Here is a 6,589-nt window from a genome sequence, read left to right on the forward strand (position 1 = left end):
GGAACCCTAGAGATGTTTTATTGACTGAGTATGGACCAGCATGGAACCCTAGAGATGTGTTATTGACTAAGTATGGACCAGCATGGAACCCTAGAGATGTGTTATTGACTAAGTATGGACCAGCATGGAACCCTAGAGATGTGTTATTGACTGAGTATAGACCAGCATGGAACCCTAGAGATGTGTTATTGACTGTGAGTATGGACCAGCATGGAACCCTAGAGATGTGTTATTGACTGTGAGTATGGACCAGCATGGAACCCTAGAGATGTGTTATTGACTGAGTATGGACCAGCACGGAACCCTAGAGATGTGTTATTGACTGAGTATGGACCAGCATGGAACCCTAGAGATGTGTTATTGACTGAGTATGGACCAGCACGGAACCCTAGAGATGTGTTATTGACTGAGTATAGACCAGCATGGAACCCTAGAGATGTGTTATTGACTGTGAGTATGGACCAGCATGGAAACCTAGTGATGTGTTATTGACTGACTATGGCTAAGTATGGACCAGCATGGAACCCTAGAGATGTGTTACTGACTGAGTATGGACCATTATGGAACCCTAGAGATGTGTTATTGACTGAGTATGGACCAGCATGGAACCCTAGAGATGTGCTATTGACTAAGTATGGACCAGCATGGAACCCTAGAGATGTGTTATTGACTAAGTATGGACCAGCATGGAACCCTAGAGATGTGTTATTGACTAAGTATTGACCAGCATGGAACCCTAGAGATGTGTTACTGACTGAGTATGGACCAGCATGGAACCCTAGTGATGTGTTATTGACTGTGAGTATGGACCAGCATGGAACCCTAGAGATGTGTTATTGACTGAGTATGGACCAGCATGGACCCCTAGAGATGTGTTATTGACTGAGAGGATGGACCAGCATGGAACCCTAGAGATGTGTTATTGACTGTGACTATGGACCAGCATGGAACCCTAGAGATGTGTTATTGACTGTGAGTATGGACCATTATGGAACCCTAGAGATGTGTTATTGAATGAGTATGGACCAGCATGGAACCCTAGAGATGTGCTATTGACTAAGTATGGACCAGCATGGAACCCTAGAGATGTGTTATTGACTAAGTATGGACCAGCATGGAACCCTAGAGATGTGTTATTGACTAAGTATGGACCAGCATGGAACCCTAGAGATGTGTTACTGACTGAGTATGGACCAGCATGGAACCCTAGTGATGTGTTATTGACTGTGAGTATGGACCAGCATGGAACCCTAGAGATGTGTTATTGACTGAGTATGGACCAGCATGGAACCCTAGAGATGTGTTATTGACTGAGTATGGACCAGCATGGAACCCTAGAGATGTGTTATTGACTGAGAGTATGGACCAGCATGGAACCCTAGAGATGTGTTATTGACTGAGTATGGATCAGCATGGAACCCTAGAGATGTGTTATTGACTGTGAGTATGGACCAGCATGGAACCCTAGAGATGTGTTATTGACTGAGTATGGACCAGCATGGAACCCTAGAGATGTGTTATTGACTGAGAGGATGGACCAGCATGGAACCCTAGAGATGTGTTATTGACTGTGACTATGGACCAGCATGGAACCCTAGAGATGTGTTATTGACTGTGAGTATGGACCATTATGGAACCCAAGAGATGTGTTATTGACTGAGTATGGACCAGCATGGAACCCTAGAGATGTGCTATTGACTAAGTATGGACCAGCATGGAACCCTAGAGATGTGTTATTGACTAAGTATGGACCAGCATGGAACCCTAGAGATGTGTTATTGACTAAGTATTGACCAGCATGGAACCCTAGAGATGTGTTACTGACTGAGTATGGACCAGCATGGAACCCTAGTGATGTGTTATTGACTGTGAGTATGGACCAGCATGGAACCCTAGAGATGTGTTATTGACTGAGTATGGACCAGCATGGAACCCTAGAGATGTGTTATTGACTGAGAGGATGGACCAGCATGGAACCCTAGAGATGTGTTATTGACTGTGACTATGGACCAGCATGGAACCCTAGAGATGTGTTATTGACTGTGAGTATGGACCATTATGGAACCCTAGAGATGTGTTATTGACTGAGTATGGACCAGCATGGAACCCTAGAGATGTGCTATTGACTAAGTATGGACCAGCATGGAACCCTAGAGATGTGTTATTGACTAAGTATGGACCAGCATGGAACCCTAGAGATGTGTTATTGACTAAGTATGGACCAGCATGGAACCCTAGAGATGTGTTACTGACTGAGTATGGACCAGCATGGAACCCTAGTGATGTGTTATTTACTGTGAGTATGGACCAGCATGGAACCCTAGAGATGTGTTATTGACTGAGTATGGACCAGCATGGAACCCTAGAGATGTGTTATTGACTGAGTATGGACCAGCATGGAACCCTAGAGATGTGTTATTGACTGAGAGTATGGACCAGCATGGAACCCTAGAGATGTGTTATTGACTGAGTATGGACCAGCATGGAACCCTAGAGATGTGTTATTGACTGTGAGTATGGACCAGCATGGAACCCTAGAGATGTGTTATTGACTGAGTATAGACCAGCATGGAACCCTAGAGATGTGTTATTGACTGTGAGTATGGACCAGCATGGAACCCTAGAGATGTGTTATTGACTGAGTATAGACCAGCATGGAACCCTAGAGATGTGTTATTGACTGAGTATAGACCAGCATGGAACTCTTGAGATGTGTTATTGACTGTGAGTATCACATGAGTGTGGTTGCCAAGGTACACTATATACACTGCTCAAAAAAATAAAGGGAACACTAAAATAACACATCCTAGATCTGAATGAATGAACTATTCTTATTAAATACTTTTTTCTTTACATAGTTGAATGTGCTGACAACAAAATCACACAAAAAATATCAATGGAAATCAAATGTATCAACCCATGGAGGTCTGGATTTGGAGTCACACTCAAAATTAAAGTGGAAAACCACACTACAGGCTGATCCAACTTTGATGTAATGTCCTTAAAACAAGTCAAAATGAGGCTCAGTAGTGTGTGTGGCCTCCAATGCCTATATGACCTCCCTACAACGCCTGGGCATGCTCCTGATGAGGTGGCGGATGGTCTCCTGAGGGATCTCCTCCCAGACCTGGACTAAAGCATCCGCCAACTCCTGGACAGTCTGTGGTGCAACGTGGCGTTGGTGGATGGAGCGAGACACGATGTCCCAGATGTGCTCAATTGGATTCAGGTCTGGGGAACGGGCGGGCCAGTCCATAGCATCAATGCCTTCCTCTTGCAGGAACTGCTGACACACTCCAGCCACATGAGGTCTAGCATTGTCTTGCATTAGGAGGAACCCAGGGCCAATCGCACCAGCATATGGTCTCACAAGGGGTCTGAGGATCTCATCTCGGTACCTAATGGCAGTCAGGCTACCTCTGGCGAGCACATGGAGGGCTGTGCGGCCCCAAAAAGAAAGGCCACCCCACACCATGACTGACCCACCGCCAAACCGGTCATGCTGGAGGATGTTGCAGGCAGCAGAACGTTCTCCACGGCGTCTCCAGACTCTGTCACGTCTGTCACATGTGCTCAGTGTGAACCTGCTTTCATCTGTGAAGAGCACAGGGCGCCAGTGGCGAATTTGCCAATCTTGGTGTTCTCTGGCAAATGCCAAACGTCCTGCACGGTGTTGGGCTGTAAGCACAACCCCCACCTGTGTACGTCGGGCCCTCATTACCACCCTCATGGAGTCTGTTTCTGACCGTTTGAGCAGACACATTTACATTTGTGGCCTGCTGGAGGTCATTTTGCAGGGCTCTGGCAGTGCTCCTCCTACTCCTCCTTGCATAAATGCTAAGGTAGCCCTCCTACGGCCTCCTCCATGTCTCCCGATGTACTGGCCTGTCTCCTGGTAGCGCCTCCATGCTCTGGACACTACGCTGACAGACACAGCAAACCTTCTTGCCACAGCTCGCATTGATGTGCCATCCTGGATGAGCTGCACTACCTGAGCCACTTGTGTGGGTTGTAGACTCCGTCTCATGCTACCACTAGAGTGAAAGCACCGCCAGCATTCAAAAGTGACCAAAACATCAGCCAGGAAGCATAGGAACTGAGAAGTGGTCTGTGGTCACCACCTGCAGAACCACTCCTTTATTGGGGGTGTCTTGCTAATTGCCTATAATTTACACATTTTGTCTATTCCATTTCCACAACAGCATGTGAAATTTATTGTCAATCAGTGTTGCTTCCTAAGTGGACAGTTTGATTTTACAGAAGTGTGATTGACTTGGAGTTACATTGTGTTGTTTAAGTGTTCCCTTCATTTTGTTGAGCAGTGTATTTAAAAAAGTATGTGGACACACCTTCAAATTAGTGGATTTGTTTATTTCAGCCACACCCATTGTTGACAGGTGTATAAAATCAAGAACACAGCCTTGCAATCTCCATAGCCAAACATAGGCCCTTACTGTAGAGCACAGTGACTTTCAATGTGTCACCGTCATAGGATGCCACCTTTCCATCAAGTCAGTTTGTCAAATTTCTCCCCCGGTCAACCGGCTGTTATTGTGAAGTGGAAACATCTTGTAGCAACAACGGCTCAGCCGCGAAGTAGTATTAGAGTACTGAAGCACGTAGCGCGTAAAAATCCTCTGTCCTCGGTTGCAACACTCACTACCGAGTTCTAAACTGCCTCCGGGAAGCAGCGAGATCGGTGTGGGAAAACTTGACTGGCCTGCACAGAGCCCTGACCTCAACCCCATCGAACACTGTTGGGATAAATTGAAAACGCCGACTGCGAGCCAAGTCCCATTCGACCAACATCAGTGTCCGACCTCACTAATGTTCTTGTGAAGTCCCTGCAGCAATGTTCAAACATCTAGTGGAAAGCCTTACCAGAAGAGTAGAGGCTGTTATAGCAGCAAAAGGGGGGTAACCAACTCCATATTAATGCCCATGATTTTGAAATTAGATATTTGACAACAGGTGTCCACATACTTTTGGTCATGTAGTGGAACTCTTTAGTATTGTTATTATCACCTCTGATTAAGAGTTCTACATAATATTCAAAGCCTGTCTACTGCTAGAAACCTTACCAAGTGTTGATTCATATTGTGTATATAGATTTGGAACTTTGTTGAAGTGTATTTAACTTACTGCCCATGTAGATATGCCTTGTTTGGCACTGATTCAGTTTCCTTTCGATAATCTAGAAAAGCATCCTTACATCTACAGTCCTCTATCCAACCTAGTGAAACCATCCTTACATCTAGTCATCTATCCACCCTAGTGAAACCATCCTTACATCTAGTCATCTATCCATCCTAGTGAAACCATCCTTACATCTACAGTCCTCTATCCATCCTAGTGAAACCATCCTTACATCTACAGTCCTCTATCCACCCTAGTGAAACCATCCTTACATCTACAGTCCTCTATCCATCCTAGTGAAACCATCCTTACATCTACAGTCCTCTATCCACCCTAGTGAAACCATCCTTACATCTAGTCATCTATCCATCCTAGTGAAAACCATCCTTACATCTACAGTCCTCTATCCATCCTAGTGAAACCATCCTTACATCTACAGTCCTCTATCCACCCTAGAGAAAACCATCCTTACATCTAGTCATCTATCCACCCTAGTGAAACCATCCTTACATCTAGTCATCTATCCACCCTAGTGAAAACCATCCTTACATCTACAGTCCTCTATCCACCCTAGGGAAACCATCCTTACATCTACAGTCCTCTATCTGTCATCTATCCATCCTTACATCTACAGTCATCTATCCACCCTAGTGAAACCATCCTTACAGTCCTCTATCCACCCTAGTGAAACCATCCTTACATCTACAGTCATCTATCTGTCATCTATCCATCCTAGTGAAACCATCCTTCCATCTACAGTCATCTATCCACCCTAGTGAAACCATCCTTACATCTACAGTCCTCTATCCACCCTAGTGAAACCATCCTTACATCTACAGTCCTCTATCCACCCTAGTGAAACCATCCTTACATCTACAGTCATCTATCCACCCTAGTGAAACCATCCTTACATCTACAGTCCTCTATCCATCCTAGTGAAACCATCCTTACATCTACAGTCATCTATCCACCCTAGTGAAACCATCCTTCCATCTACAGTCAACTATCCACCCTAGTGAAACCATCCTTACATCTACAGTCCTCTATCCACCCTAGTGAAACCATCCTTACATCTACAGTCATCTATCCATCCTAGTGAAACCATCCTTCCATCTACAGTCATCTATCCACCCTAGTGAAACCATCCTTACATCTACAGTCCTCTATCCATCCTAGTGAAACCATCCTTACATCTACAGTCATCTATCCACCCTAGTGAAACCATCCTTCCATCTACGGTCAACTATCCACCCTAGTGAAACCATCCTTACATCTACAGTCATCTATCCACCCTAGTAAAATCATCCTTCCATCTACAGTCATCTATCCACCCTAGTGAAACCATCCTTCCATCTACAGTCATCTATCCATCCTAGTGAAACCATCCTTACATCTACAGTCCTCTATCCACCCTAGTGAAACCATCCTTACATCTACAGTCCTCTATCCATCC

General features: G+C 45.1%; 1 protein-coding gene across 1 annotated transcript in view; it reads right to left on the minus strand.

Annotated features, from left to right (window-relative positions):
* Positions 1-4,350: 4,350 nt before the first annotated feature.
* Positions 4,351-6,589, minus strand: part of LOC129839536 (zinc finger protein 883-like) — a 35,566-nt gene continuing 33,327 nt past the window's right edge. The window contains exon 2 of the mRNA XM_055907052.1: positions 4,351-6,589. This exon is cut by the window's right edge and continues 1,986 nt beyond it. The gene's annotated coding sequence lies outside the window, so the exon portion shown is untranslated.

This window comes from Salvelinus fontinalis, chromosome 40 (assembly GCF_029448725.1).
Source record: "Salvelinus fontinalis isolate EN_2023a chromosome 40, ASM2944872v1, whole genome shotgun sequence".
In the NCBI taxonomy this organism is placed as follows: Eukaryota; Metazoa; Chordata; class Actinopteri; order Salmoniformes; family Salmonidae; genus Salvelinus; species Salvelinus fontinalis.